This window comes from Parasteatoda tepidariorum, chromosome 3 (genome assembly GCF_043381705.1).
Source record: "Parasteatoda tepidariorum isolate YZ-2023 chromosome 3, CAS_Ptep_4.0, whole genome shotgun sequence".
In the NCBI taxonomy this organism is placed as follows: domain Eukaryota; kingdom Metazoa; phylum Arthropoda; class Arachnida; order Araneae; family Theridiidae; genus Parasteatoda; species Parasteatoda tepidariorum.
The window spans coordinates 57736155-57752286 of NC_092206.1; the positions used below are offsets into that span (position 1 = coordinate 57736155).

Consider the following 16132-nt stretch of genomic DNA (forward strand, 5'->3'; position numbering starts at 1 on the left):
ATATAAAAAAAAAGCATTTTTAAATTGTTCTGAAATAGCAAATTATGTGTACATATTACATATGCATAGTATTAAATATATGGTAAAAAGTGAAACAATATTTTCCATTTATTTATTTGCAATAATGAGTGGCGCTGAATAAACTTACTCTTTGTTTCTACGTTAAACTTTAAAACACTTATTTTTGACGTCTGAGAATGATGGAGGGTAGAATTTCTGTTTAAGCCTAAAATGCTTTAAAAAAATTTCTTCTTTTAAATACTATATGCTAATAAAGAACTGAATATTTATTTTCCAAGGCTATTAGATTTGAAAAATAATTTATATTTTCTTCCTTCTTTTAGGCCAATTCTCGTATCACAAAAATAGCTCAATAATTGGACCTAGGTTGCGGTTTGAACCTAAAATGGAAAAATGAAGTTTACCGAAATGAGCTTAAACCACCATCTTGGATTTACAGAGGAAAGGAGAAGATCAAAAAGGAAAGAAATTCAAGCATTACCATCTTGACAAGTGAGGTGTTGTTTTCTACGTGTCTTCTTCTTATGCCTAGTAAATTGACACTAAAATTAAATTGATAGAAATAATAGTGCAGAAGTTGCAGGAGACTTGGTAAAAAATGACGTATAAAAAAGTAGAGTTTTCGACTATTCTTACAATTACATGTCTGAAATTCTTATTTAAAATAAGAAGATGCTACCTTCTGTTTTTTCTTTCTTTTTTTCAAAATTGAAGAAGAAAAATTTTGATTGAATATTTTAAAAGTTATTAAGTCTTTTTTTTATTATATAAAAAGTAGAGTTTTGTATTTTTATGAATAAAAACTGAGGTATCTACGCCTCTGCCTTTGATACAAACATCTGACATTAAAACTGTAAGTCGATAGGAGTCTAGAAGCTATAAAGGTTTCTTGCATAAAAAAAGTATATATAGTTTTTTGTACCTATTTATGCCTCTGACTTTGCTATTCAGACAAGTAAGGTTAAGGTTTCTCATGTATTTTTCTTTCACTAAATTCAATAAAATAAAAAGTAAGTCAATATAACTAAAAGTTTCGAAGTTCCAAGTGGTTCATGCGTTAAAAATAAATGAAATATTTAATTGAATCTCTTGTAACTTCAAGGCTATTAGGTCTTTTGACTTGTTTATATCTTATTTGGTTTTGGCTAAAATAACGTATAGGATGCAGTATTTCTCTTCTCGATATTGTAATATCAGAGAAGTTGTAGGAATAAATACAAAACAGTACTTTTTCTGCATAATTTTAACGATTAGTCTTATTTACTTTGGTTTCTCTTTGTATAATCCAGTGTATAAAAAAGAGACCTAGGAAATAACATCTTATTTTTCAAGATAAGTGTTTTAAACTCGTAAAAAACCATAACCGAAAACTGTACTTTTTATACTTCATATTAAGTCCATAATAATATCAGAACTATAGTCCTATATTTCTGTTGATGTCATTCGATTCGGCTCAAAATAATACATGGGAGACAGAACCTCATTTGTCTAATTAGTTTTATTTTTTATTTCTAATTCCCATCTGTGTTACCATTTCGCCAATTAAGGCATTTGCAAAGCAGATTTGTTGGCCATTTTTTCAGGGGCACTATATTAGGTGGGCCAACGTTGCTCCCAAAGATAGAACGGAGAATGAAAGAACATCCATGCCTGGTCCGGGATTCGAACCCAAAACCTTTCTGATGCAAGACTGATACCTTGACCCCTACACAGTCTGTCGATATAGTAATAATTGAGTTTTTAATCCTTTTGAAATTTCTCTTCCCCTCATTAAATTCAAGATGGCGGTTAAAGCTCACCTCCGGGAGAAGTTGTAAGCCTCAGATATCCTTCCTTATTGGGCACAAATCATAAGTTTTAAAATAAGTGTTTTTTCCTTCATTGAAATCGTATTTTTTTAAAAAATATATGAAATCTTAAGGGGCAGTATTTCTTATAGTCTATTTTTTCTAAAGATGTTTCTCATATTTTATTAATTCGCATATTTTAGCACTTAACTTCTACAAAAATCAATATGGCGATCTCATTTGTATTTTTTAGTATAATTAAAAGTCCCATTTTTATCGCGATGCGTTAATGCCCATAATGTAGATGTGAAATTATTGAGTTAAATTGTAGAGACAATATGGGATACTATTTCTGCCACTTTTAACATTACTTGTGTAAAGTGTAACTGGTAAATGTGTTATGACAAAGAAATAGATGCAAACAGAGTGAACAATATTTTATTATGAATTCATAGAAGTATTTTATTTTTCTCACAAATGTACAAGTTTTGTTAATTTATATCGTAAAGAAAAAGGAAAATGTTAACTCACATTTTGAAACAGTTAAAAATACTGGAGCAAGTTGAAATATCCGTATTATCGTATTAATTTGATGAAATTTTATGGTCTGAAGTAGAATGATATTACTGTGCAAGTAAGTAACATGGTATTAAATGAACAATCTAAAAAAGCTAAAAGAAATAATTAATAATGTAAAACCTTCATTAGCTTCAAAAATTTTTGAGGGGAAAAAAGTCAACCTAAATAAGTTTGAGAGCTAATCAAGTTTTCACATCATCAAGTTACATGATACTATAGTTCAACTGAGTTATAAGATTGCAGCAAGTTTGTACTTTACTGTGATATGTGGTTCAGAGTAAGATGCTACGATACTTTCAAACTATTTCTGGTTCAATCTTGAACTTTTTTAGTTTGGAACTGTAGAAACATTGTAGTATACTCAACAATTGGCTTCAGCACCATAGCTGTCATTGCGTGCACTTTTTAAAGATCGTTTTGCTTTTTGAAAAAAAAAAAAAAAACTAGCTTGAACAGAATTTTTTAAAAACTTTCGTCAGCCCCTAAAACTGCATTGAATGACTATTAGACCTTTCATAAGTAGGCAAAAATTAAATATTAGATATAATAGTGTTCAATATCATTTATAATAAAATATTTTAAAATCAAGAATAAAATAGCAAAGCATAAACTTTAAAACCCACTTTAAATACAAAAGTATAGATAGTCACTTTAAAAGTATTGGGAACTATAGTTATTAAAGAATAATGGTATAATAATATAACAGTAATAATGATAACATTAAAAATAATAATAGCAGTATAACAATGGCGACATGTGATATTGTCATTTGTAGTATTTTAAATTTCTGCTATATCCAATTCTTGATAAACTGTACTATCTATTAATGTATGCATACGAATAAACAAATAAAAATGAGAATAATATTGAAAATTGATCAAAATCAGTAAATATTTCTATTTTTTATTACACTACAATCGGGGCTTATCGCTTTATAAAATTGTAAACAATGTAAGCATATAAACAATATAAAATATCAGACAATTTTTAATGGTCTGATATTTTATATAAACAATATAAAATATCAGACCATTATATTCTATGACTGATGTTTTGATTATCCGAAAATGTGTAATTTCATGTACGAAATATAGAGACGAAATATAGTGAATCTGTGTCTTAATGATTGGACAGACAATGTTTAAAGGAAAGTTACCTAATTTGCTAAAAATTATTCAAACTTCGAGTATTCGAACTTGTAGTATTTAACTAGAAATATTTAGTTCGGTTGATTTTACATTAAGTCATGGAAATAAATTAAAACTTTAGTTTTATTTTATTTCAATTACATATTCTGTGACATCAGTCATAGAATATAATCCAATTATATATTCTCTGACATCAGTCATAGAATATAATTCAATTATATATTCTGGGACACTCAGTCATAGAATATATAATTGAAATTTTAGTTTTAATAAACATCATTTTCCATATTCAGGTATCCGAAACTGAAGAGTTATATCTTCATCTTGTCAACCAATGTAGCATTACTTGGAGAGCTGATGTTTATCCCATTCATGTGATTAAATAACCATCTGTAATAAAACAACCAAAATGAAATATTAAACTTTGTAAAAAAGCATGGTATTTATGACTACTAAATCAGGTAATTTTTTGTAACTTATATAATAAATTACATAGAGGTATAAATACGTATTTATATAAAGTAATATACGAGCAAACAAACGTTGCATTATCCTTAAATGGTAAAAACTTTAATCGAGCACCGATTTATTGCTTTTAAATTGTACTTTGACATTTTGTAGAAAAGAATAAATCGGTACTCATGAACTGCTTATAATTATTTTAGTTAGTTAAAACATTGAACCTCAAAGGTTGTAATCAAAAAATTCTTTGATTCAAAAATCAAAAAATTCTTCACAATTTAAAGAGGAAGAAAGATGTCAAGATTTTTTCCCCCTGACTTCTGATCAATTTCCGACACGCCAAGAAACATTTCAACTATGTAATTTAAATATTGTGAAACAATTATAACAGTTGAAATCTACTTAAAATGTTTACATTATTAAAAATGTTGTTTCATGTTAAGCCGTATTATAGCTCAAATTTCTCGCAACTTTAATAATATGCTAGGTCGAAACATATAACCAGACAAGATATAATACTTCTTACACAAAAAATGAAGCTGAACTAAAACTTTATTTAACTCATCGAATGTTACATAATACATGTTTTCTAGTGTTTGCAGAAAATTACGCAATAATTGAAACGGACCCAAGTTTAAATTTTTTGCATTAATAATTATATTATTAATTAAGTAAAAGATAATTAAACAATTATGATTTCTGTAAATTAAAATATCTATCATTTTATTATGCTTACCTTAAATTTAATTTTCAAATGCAATTCCTTTGGAAAAAAAGTTTTAAACATCAACTATTTTAAAATAAAAAACTAAATGCGTAAATAAAGGGGTGCATTTTTTGAATACCTATGGGATTTAGTGGTCTGTAAAAACCCTATTACCACAGTATCTATATTAGTATACTATGCTCGCACCTCTTACCATAAAACCAGAAATGGCAGAAATAATTAACATCACAATAAAAATAACATCACAGGAGTCAATAATAGTTTGGACATTTTTAATGGCCCCCAAAATGAATAAGTTAATTTTTATCCATTGCAGCACACCCTCCATTCAGTTACCTGCTAATTGAACTTTTTTATAATTTGCAGTAAGTTTTATTTACTTAGCTGTTAAGTGTTTAGTTATAGTTTAATGGCTATATAAGACCACTATTATTGATATTTACCAATATATCTGTCAAAGAGTTTCTGAGAAATTGAAGTTTAATTTATGACTTTTTTAAAATTCAATTTCTCAGAAACTATTCGACCGATTTCGCTCTAATTTCGTATTTTTTCACAGAAAATTACATTCTTTAAAATGATGCAAAAATTTGTTTACCTTCCGATTCAAAATTTTTTCGTTCCTCATTAAATAAAATAATAAATAATGATTAAAAATTATTTTTGGATGATATTATCTTTGAATAAACAAATTTTATAATTGTGTGCAGATATTTTTTAATACGCTTAAAAATTTCGCGATATATAGCGAAATACGTAAAAAGTAAAATTAACATTAAGGGTTCAAACTTTCGATCGCTCTCCTGGCCAAACTATTGGGACCATATTTCCCAAATTGCAGCTACTCCTCTTTTTTGAAGGTCAGAAATCGAAATTCATCAGGAAAAAAAAGCAAGTAAATTCAGAAAGAGTACCTTTTTGCTCTTGATTTAGTAACTTTAAATATCGTCTGCACAAAATAATTAGCATAATTATGATCACCCCCTTGAACCATTAAGATTGAGTTATAGTTTTTAAAGATCCGACCGATCAATAGATTAAACGTTAGTCAGGGTAGTTAGATTTTTTTTAATTTCGCGCACTGTGCATATTTATAATTCGAATTTTGAAACAAAAGAATGATGTTTTAGCAATATTCAAAAGAGTGCGATGGGCAAATAGTGATAACCCTTTTGTTTTAAACATTCAAATAACAGAAAAAAATCACTAGTAAATAAATCTCTTAAGGTAATCCCGAAAACAAAACACTGAATTTGTTTTTTCGGTTGGCAACGTCTTATTTGCATTAAAACACAAATTTTTGAACCACGCAGAATATAAAAAATAGCCGAAGGACTAATTTCCAAATATCAGGACACGATGTGGCGGTATAATCCCATTTTCGTTAAATATTTTCTATTGGCAACGGATAAAGGTGAGAATATTTCGATAAAGTTTTAACACTTAGAAGAATGTAGAATTTTATTACTTTTCTTTCTCGCATTAGTATTAGTAAGCCATCCCAAATAACTGGAAAATATGATCTGGAAGTTGGTGAAGAATAGCCAGTACACCTCCTGTTTAACAATAAATAAAGTAGGAATTTTTAAAATTAAGGCTTGGAATTGAATATTTATTTCATTCAAGACGTCATTTACGAAAAATTTGGTGTAGAATTGCCATTCACACTAACTGGTGTAGACTTATTTACACCTGCCGAGCAGTTCATCATATTTACACCTGCTCAAACATTTTTATGGCGCAATTAACGGTCGCCAAATATGAAGATCTTCATGTGTGCGAATTTTGAAGCTTCTTGCTTCTTATAAAAGCTTACGGTGAATAATTTATAAGTAATAGTATGTTTTGAACTTGCAAATGAATAAAAAAATCACGTAATCACTAAAAAGAGAGAAAGTGAAAAATAGTCCCTTTATTAAATTTCAAACATTTTCAAAATATCCAAGCATTGATCAATTTTTTGACTTATATTTATGAATTGTTACTCAAATACGTATTGTACTCACATATCTCTAACAATAAACAATTACAATAATTATACGAATTTATCTGGATTTGAGGATTATTCTGAATTTTACAAATAAAAATTGAACAATTTTTATCCCTTATTCTAATGTTAAGTATTAAAGTTAAATATATAAATTGCTTTCGCGATTCATGCAATACACTTATCTATTTAATAAATCACAAAAAAAATTACATTCCTTTTTGTGAAATCTGATTCATAGATCAGATATTTAAAAAAGTATGAGTGCTATTTTATTATACTGTCACTAAATAGAGAAAAAAATTGTAACGAAATTAAAGCAAAAAAAGTGACTCTTCTATAGAATTAATTAAATTTTGAAAATTGTTTGCATCGTTTTAATTGTTAAAAAATAAGTGTTTTCTGTGTGAATTAATATTTAATAACGGTTAAACATAATTTGGTAATTATCTAAAACCAAAATGATGGTTCAAAAAAAAAATGGTTAAAAATAGAAGAAAAAATTTGCCAAACGGCGTTTTTTTGTCAGTGGTGCAGACATAATTTATTATCGGAGGGGACTCAAATAAATTATTAAAATATATTAAAATTATAGAATAAATTTCTTTCTCTAAAAGTTCATTAACATGCTTAATATACATTTTTTGTTATTGGCAGTGTTAGCAATTTTCTACATTTAAATTTTATTTCAAAGTTTAGATTGAAAATTCAGAAATTTTTTTGTACATGGAAAAATTTAAAAGCATGTTTCTTACGTACATAAATTATTTTTTCACTGTATAACTAAATTACTGAGCAAATTTTTTATTTTATAGATATTAAAGATTGTTATAGTACCATTTTTATTATGAATATTTATAAAAAAATTTGAAAGCATCTCTACCAAAATTTATGATAGAAACATGTTTTTTTAATAATCATAACCCCTTAGAATTTAATAACATTTAATTTTAAAATCTTCAGAAAATTGTTAAGTTGGGAATGCAAATTCAAAAATTTATCATTGCACATGGTAAAATCCTTACCTTACAAGGATTGAGGAAGAATTCCTCAATTTTTGTAAGTCTATTATGAATAAATTTTGAAAAATTTCAAGTTTATTTGAAATTTTTTAAAATATGTATATATATCGATACAAAAAGAAGAAAAATAATGACAAAAACAGATTTTGTGAAAACTACCATTAACAACATTATAATATTCGTTTTATTTATTTTAGCAGTTAAATTTTATAATAAAATTATTTTTCATCAATGAATAGAACCGTTGCCACAAAATATAATTATTTTAAAAAGTTCAGAAACTCGACGTGGCATTGACTAAACAAGTAGTTTGAAGTCTCTTGTCATATGTCATTTTTATAATTGCGAAAGTGTTGTGGGTGCAGGATTTTGTGCACGAACTGACCTCCGGATTATATCTCATGAATGTTCCATGGGATTTCAATCGGATGATCTAGGTAGCCAAATCAATCTCCTGGAATTGTCTAGAATGTATTTCGAACCAGTCGCAAACAATTAAGGCTCTGTGACATGGCGTACTGTCATCCATAAAAGTTCAATCGGTGTTTGGGTACATGAAGTCCATGAATGACTACAAGTGGCCAAGTAGTTAAGCATAATCATTTCGACTCAATGGTCTGTGTAATCGGATAGGATCCAGTCCATGCCATGAAAATGAAGCATACACAATTATAGTGCAACAAACAAATTGCACAGTGCCTTGTTAACAACTTGGGTCCATGGCTTCCTGGTGCCACACTCGAACTCTCCCATCAGTTCTGATAAGCTGAAATCGTGTGACCCACCTGACCACGCTACAGTTTACCAGTCGTCTAGGGTCCAACCAATATGGTCACGAGCCCAAGAGACGTGATGTCGGGATGTTAGAGAATAAACTCGAGTTAGTCCTTTGCTGCCATATCTCATTACAGCCGAATTTCGCGTAACAAACATGTCTATTTCACGTCCCGCATTGAAGCTTTCTAAGTTATTTCACGCAATGTTTTTAAGCTGCTAAAACTGACAATTCTACACACACGCCGGTTGTCTGTTATTAAATGCGGACGATCGGCCACAACGTTGTCTATAGTTTGTGGTTATGCCTGAAATTAGGTATTCTTGGCACACTCTTTAGATTTAGGAATGATGTAGACCACTGTAGATTTAGGAATTCCCTCCCAATTTCCGAAATGGAATGTCCCATGCGTCTAGCTCCAAGTACCATTCCACGTTCAAAATCTATGAATTCTCATCTTGCCGTCATTATTCCATCAGAGACATTCTCAGATGAATAAAAGAACACAAATAAAAGTCCTGAAAGTGTACTACCCATATATACATTTTGTACACGATAGTATTGCCGTCTATATATTTGCATATTGCTATCGTATGACTTTTATCACCTCAGTGTATATTGTCTATTCTGGTTCCATAACTTTTGCCGTCCTTCCAGTAGTAGCATGATAATCAGCTCACAAAATTTTTGTTCCTTAATTTAAAAAAACTGATTCAGATGATTTTTGAGCTCCGCATTTAAAGTAAAGGTATTACTCATAATAATAATTTTTCAACAATAACTTTTATAACAATTTTTGGTACAAATTTTGCAAACCAGTTTTGGCACTGGCTTAACATCCGCATTTAAAGTAAAGGTATTGCTCATAATAATAATTTTGCAACAATAACTTTCATAGCAATTTTTGGTACAAATTTTGCAAACCAGTTTTGGCACTGGTTTAACGTCAATGCATCTTCTCCATACAAATCGGATAATATTTTTCTCGCTTGAACAGCTTTTTTACTTTTTCGATTGTAGAAAAAGTAAACTATGCCGAAAATGCTGCTTCTTACTTTCTATTTTTGAAAAGACACCAACCAAAAACTACGGCGTAGAATCAATCTAATTCACTACTAAGCCTTCCTATATTGGCTTTCAAAATTTTTAATGATTATTCGACTTAAATGCAAAAAAAAAAAAAAAAAAAAAAAAAAANTAAATTAAAAAAAAAAAAAAAAAAGAAAATACAATTGAGTCCTCTGTTTGTAAAAAAAAACTAAATTACTTTCCGAGCAACTATATATTTCTAATAAATAATTAAAATTAATATGTAAAAAGTGATGGAGGTGGAGGTATACTAGTTGAAATTCATTCTATAAAAGGAAACAACAGAAATTAAATTATTGTATTATTTAAGGTCACTTATAGAAAAATACATAAATTGAAATTTAATTATTTTTGTAACTATGCATTCCATGCAAACTTTCAAACATTCAAACTTTCAACTTTCATCATCAACAACATTTAAAAAAGTTTAGTAGCTGAGAAAGTTAGGTGTTAATTTGAAATTAATAAAATAATTAAATTTAATTAATTTCATTATTTAATAAATTTGAAATTAATTATTTAAATTCAATTTTTAATACGTGACCCTAATTTATTATAATTTGTTCAGTAAGGCAATTTTAAACGGAAAATCAATTTAAAAAAAGAAAAACAGTTTCAATATATTCTAATTAATATTTTCACAAATACTTGGCCTTGGCTAGTATGGTCTTGGTTTTTTACAATATTTATTAATTTGTTTCACGGAATAATAAAATATTCAACATAAAACTAACCCCCTAATTTATCTTAAATACATTCATTAAAAAAATTTAAAATATAAATTAAAGATTCATATTTAAAATATTGAAATTCACTATCACTATATAATACTGAAATTTCTTTTTTCCGTAAACATGTTAAAATTAAAAATCTTGATTAATGTGTTCTGTTTATAACTCTATGAATTATCTAGATTGTAAGTGTTTACTGTGGTTTTGTTGTGAAACTAAATATTTATAGAAGATTAATGATTCTCAGAATAAAATCTGCAAAACCATTTTCATTCTAATAATGTTAATAGATTCTTCCAACAAAATAGCTATGATGGACAGCTACTTTGTAAATAGCCGCGTGGTTTCGAATTTCTACGAAAAGAGTTGGTCAAAATTCTCAGAATAATTTGCATCCATTATAGAATTAAATATTTTCTCTTCAATTATAAACGAACTTATTCATGTATCGATTGATAAATAAATTAGAATTATTTTATGAGTTCGGTATCAAAATATTTATATTATCTCAATTTTTTTCTACTATTTTAATCCTTTTTTATTATTTTTTTTTACATTCGAAGTATTCTCTTTTTCTTTTGTCTTACAGAAATTACGTTTTCTTGAGTTTTATTATTTATTAATGTACATTACGATAATTACTTACTTCACAATTACTCAATAAAAATTAATAAGTTTACGATACGAATTACAATAAAATTTTTATTAGTGGGTAAGAAAATATTTTTTTATTATGTGCAATTGTATAAGTCAGCGGTTCCCAATTTTGAATGTGGAACCCTAAATAATAAAACTTTCTTCGGTGGAACCTCGACTTAATAAATAAAAAACACGAAGATAATTGTGAACGTATAAACAAAAAGAATATAATTTTATTTTGAAAATATTTAATCAGAGGAATTATTTTTTTCCATTATTTTATAATTAATTATCTAAAATTAGATTTTATGTCCCATAATTAAATTCGCAGTCCTTGGGCTTTATTTAGTCTAGTAATAAATTTGTTTTGGGTATTATATACAATCTGAAAACGAATAAAATAGGCAGACTTATAGTTTTCTTTGAAAGAAAAACTAAAACTGATCTTAGGAAAACTGCCGAAACGTTGAAAATAATTATTGGGGAAAAATATTTCTGTATTTACGAATTCAGTTATTTGATTTTGATTTGAAAAGCCGAATTAGAAAATACAAAGGCAATTTTTTTTATAAATGCATGTCCTTTTCATAATTAGTGCATTATATTGTTATTATAAAAGTTATTTATTTTAAAAAAAAAAAAATCACAATTTCTTTTTTATTGGCAATTTACTTTTATTAATTTCATAAGGACAACCGAAATATTAAATAGATAATAAATTAATTAATTTTAAATGTAATAAAAAAATTTCAAAACAATTACTAGTTGAAAAATAGAACTTCCTAACTTTTGGAACCCCGGAGGGTGATTTTAAGGGTTAAGAGGAACACAATTTGAGAACCGCTGGTATAAGTAGAACTTTTTTTTAAATTGAAACTTAAAAAACTAAATTTAAACTAAAATTAAAACTTTACTACTATAAAAACTATATCTAAATCTAAAACTTTATTTTTTATTCATTACAATGTTCAACATAGGTGAATACAAAATGTGTTTATTTTCATATGAATAATCAAAATGCAATTCTAATAAAATTTAAATGCTTTTGCAATAATTTTGTAAGCATTATATATTGACTTTAAAAACTATTTGTTCGTTATAAAAAATTTGTACTGTACAAAACGCTTTATTTATTTGCATATTAAGGAAATACATAGAAAATATATTTGTATTTAAGAAAATATACATTGTTCTTTTTTTTTCGTCTTATGTAATGCACGAAGTCTGCATTATTTTATTTGAAAACTTGAGTTTTTTTTATTATAATCAATGTAGTAATTTGTTAATACATCGATTTAACTAATTTTTTCACTGAAAAATTATTTTAATTTTTACCACATTTTCTTTTGGAAATTCTGACATAATTTACTGAATTTACAAAACTATATTCATCATTTTAAAATTCAATCCTAATTTCAAACTGGGTATATAATTTAAACCAGCTTTTTCTTTACAAGAATCGAAAAAATTACAAGTGTAGCTTCTAATAAACTTTAGCTTATGCACAATTAAGCACGTTTGGATAATTATACCAAAAAGAAAAAACAAATATTTTTTATATTACCAAGATAAAAATTAATAAACCGAAAATCAAGCAATATATGAAATTAAAAAAACTAATTTAAAATATTTACTAAACATTATGTATACTCGAAAATCTGTACTAATATTTAGGAAAAATACTCTATCTTCTGCGTGCATTTGTGACAGTCTCGATTTTTTATCGAAAAGATGTAATAAAATTATTAAACAAAAAATTAGATAAAAATATAAACACAAAACGACTTATATTTTTAAAATGAAAAGTTTAATCTTATTTTAAAAAAGTAGATGGCGCTCAGGTCACAGAAAGAAAATAATGCTTTGCTTCCCAATTCTTCAACCTCTTTTCGTAAACGGTGCTAAGTATAAACGGTGTAGATTTGGCGCTGCAATCGCGATCGTGTTAATAGCCTTTTAATGCTTGCACCTTACCTCAGTCAAACCAATTTATCCCGAAATCCGGTTGTCACTGGCCATAACATTTTCACATGAATGTGCGAGCACATATAATTACGAAAGGAACGGATAATTTTAATGATTTGGATTAATCGATTAACAAATCCTTTTACCTAAAAGGAAAGGCTTGTTTACGTTGTGCTGGGGATTTCCAAATATTCCAACGGAATCTCGTTGTAGATTTCATATACAGAGATGATTAGTTCTGATTAAAATTAACCTGTGCGTAGAAATGTTTAATTAAAACCATTGAGACAGCTAGTCGGAGATGTGTGAAAAATCTGTCGATTGCATGCTATCTTGTGAATATCAACTGTAGAGACTTTTAATTTTTTTACCACTTATCCAAACAGTAATTATTCGAATTTTTTTTTTTAAAATATTTAATTTGCGAGTCAACAATTGGTGACATAATATTGGTGAGGAAACATGAGGTTGTTATAGAAATAATAGCCTTAAACCTTATTAATAATATATAATAAAAATAAATTCCAATAAAAAAAAGTTCGTGTATTTTATTTGCTATATCCATAGCCAGAGGAAGGGGTACACGAAGCCACAGAGCCTCAAATTTTTTAAAAGTCGCAAAATTTAGTATATTTAAGCTTTCTAAAGTGATCCTTTCAAAATGTATAAAAATGCATTCTATATTTCGAGGGAAAATTTCAAAATTTAAGAAAAAAAAATTAAGTTTGGTCATGTTTACTAAAATGCATACCTCAGTGTATGGGTTCTCAAAATTTTCACAGCTGTCTCTTCCCAATTTTCTAATATTATCGAATATCATTTTTTGTTCAAGCTATGGAAGAAATAAAAATTTTCTGGAAAATGCATTGCAATACCAATTTTTTTCCAAGTTTCTCCCTTTATTGATATACCAAGCTTAGATTCAATAATTCTGCTTCAATACAACTGAATTTTTTCAAGAATGCATTTTTTTTTTCACACACTATTTTATAAATTTGACTCATTTTAACTTCTCTTCCTTATTATTTTTTTAAACGAGCTCCATTTAAGTATTTTATTTTATTTTCAGTGTTTTTTTTTCATTCAAATGTCAATATTAAAAAAAAATAAATTATTCCGGCATTTTTTGTGCGTGTTTAATATCTTCATATAGTTGACGAAAATATGAATGATGTGTATATGAATCGATATACATACTTAAACATTAGGTGACTAAAAATTTTATTTATTTATGGTATATATTCTATTCATAGAATTTTTCGTTACTGATGCTTATGTAAATTTATTTACTTTGTTTATGCTATTACATTATGTATAATTTTTCCTCCTTCCTTTTTGCAACCATTAAAGTCGTTTGCTAGTACAATAATCAGCAACAAAAAGGGGAATGTCATTTAAAATGATTTAATCATGTGATTTAAACGTGATTTATGTTGCCATATTAATTAACATAGAGTGATATCTTGAACAATCGTTTTGGATATTTAAGTATAAGTCTTAATACTATTCAAGTAAGGAAACCCCCCGTACTGGACTGATCGTGAAGACACGATTTCTAGTTGAACACCAAAGTCAAGCATCACCGGTTGCAGTCAATAAGAGGGGGGGGGGCGCTTTGATCAGCCTGCGTAGGGACCGAGGGTGCGTGGTGTCGGTCCTCGTTAAACTGTTCTACCGTAAAGTGCTCAACTTCGCGTACAGGTCGTCGGGCTACTGAAGCAATGATTGCATGCTAATAGCATGCAACTTGCTAATAGCATAAGCCATCCCCTCTGCAGAGCATCCAAATTGTGATGGTCTTCGGATCATCCTCAGCGATGTTTCCCAGATAGTTGCCAACAACCCATTATGCAGCCCTAGTGCGACGTAAATAAAATACCTACCTACTTATCTACGTAAGGAAATTGAAATTTTAAAAACTTTGGCATTAAGGACTTAAAATGTAAATAAGTAAACATTAATTAGAAATATTAAAATATCTCTCAGAGACTTGAATTTACTTAGACTAAGTTATTTGTGCCAACTCCAGACTAAAAACCATACAAAATTCGATAAAATAGCTTTATTATTATTTTTTTTTAATTATAAACAAGCATTAAGATTTATCACTTCTGAAACTATATTCTCGAATCACATTAATATATTAGCATATTTGCGTTCATATGATTGCGTTATTCTAAATATTATTTTAAATGAAAAAAAAGAAACTCCCCTGTTGAAAAAAAAAAACTGTTGCTGATAAGCATATAATTTCCTTAAATAAATAAAATGCGCCATGAAGTTGAAGATTCGATTTCCTATTTTAATAAAAGCGTCACTATATTAAAGGTTCAATTTTCCATTGGAAAAAAATATATACGTCATGACGTTGTAAGTTTAATTTCTTTTTAAGAAAACGTTATTAGAGACAAATAAATCCTGCAAAAAATAAATTATTTTTCATTCATTTATTTATTTTGTGAAATGCATCTTTATAAGAAACAATATGAGAAGCAGTAAAAAACAATTCATCTGATCTCTCCAAAAGAAATACAGTCGTTAAAAAGTGTGTGACGCAGACAGAGTTTTCCTTCAGTGTCATAAATAACAGTCCTAAATGAAGTCTGTGTTAGAAAGAGAATGGCCCAGCCCTCATCCTCATTTGCATAAAAGTGAAGATAAGGAAGAATTCCCCTGGTGTGCAGAATGGACGATTAGGGAAAACGTGAAAGAAACGTGCCTGGAAAACGTAGTTGAGTTACGTTTAGTCAGCCAATAAACTCGTTTTCACGTAAGATTAATGCTCACGATCCCTTCCTCTTTTCTTGATTATCTTTGACAGTATTTCGACGCCAACTTTCTTTATTATTTCATTTGGCGATGCATTTTTAATCAGGGCAATCCTTTAAACCACCAAATCTTAATCTATAGTTTTAATTATTAGATGTGTCGTTCATTGTAAAAGTGGTGTAATGTAGTTACACCTTTTAATATGTATTTTTATATGAACATTTAATACGTATTTTTTTATTTTATTTATTTTTTTGGATTTATTTATTTATTATTTTGTTGTATCATATATAATCACATCCTTTATTATAAAAAAGAAGAGAACGGTAACAGTCGCGTTAATATATGATCACTTACTTGCTGATATTCTACTGCATTTTTAATCATGGTAATTCCTTACACCACCAAATGTTACAGTTTAATTATTAGAT

The 16132-nt window shown here is 27.8% G+C and overlaps 2 long non-coding RNA genes across 5 annotated transcripts in view; one reads left to right on the top strand and one right to left on the bottom strand.

Annotated features, from left to right (window-relative positions):
* The window catches only part of LOC107436714 (uncharacterized), a 108952-nt gene that overhangs the window by 85681 nt on the left and 7139 nt on the right, over positions 1–16132 (top strand). For all 4 annotated transcript variants that reach the window (XR_011636418.1, XR_006224833.2, XR_006224831.2 and 1 more), the window contains exons 2-3: positions 345–513; positions 3829–3996. This is a non-coding gene — a long non-coding RNA (uncharacterized lncRNA). The remainder of the gene's footprint in view (positions 1–344; positions 514–3828; positions 3997–16132) is intronic.
* The window catches only part of LOC107436716 (uncharacterized), a 486858-nt gene continuing 472956 nt past the window's right edge, over positions 2231–16132 (bottom strand). Inside the window, exon 11 of the long non-coding RNA XR_001583141.3 lies at positions 2231–3925. This is a non-coding gene — a long non-coding RNA (uncharacterized lncRNA). The remainder of the gene's footprint in view (positions 3926–16132) is intronic.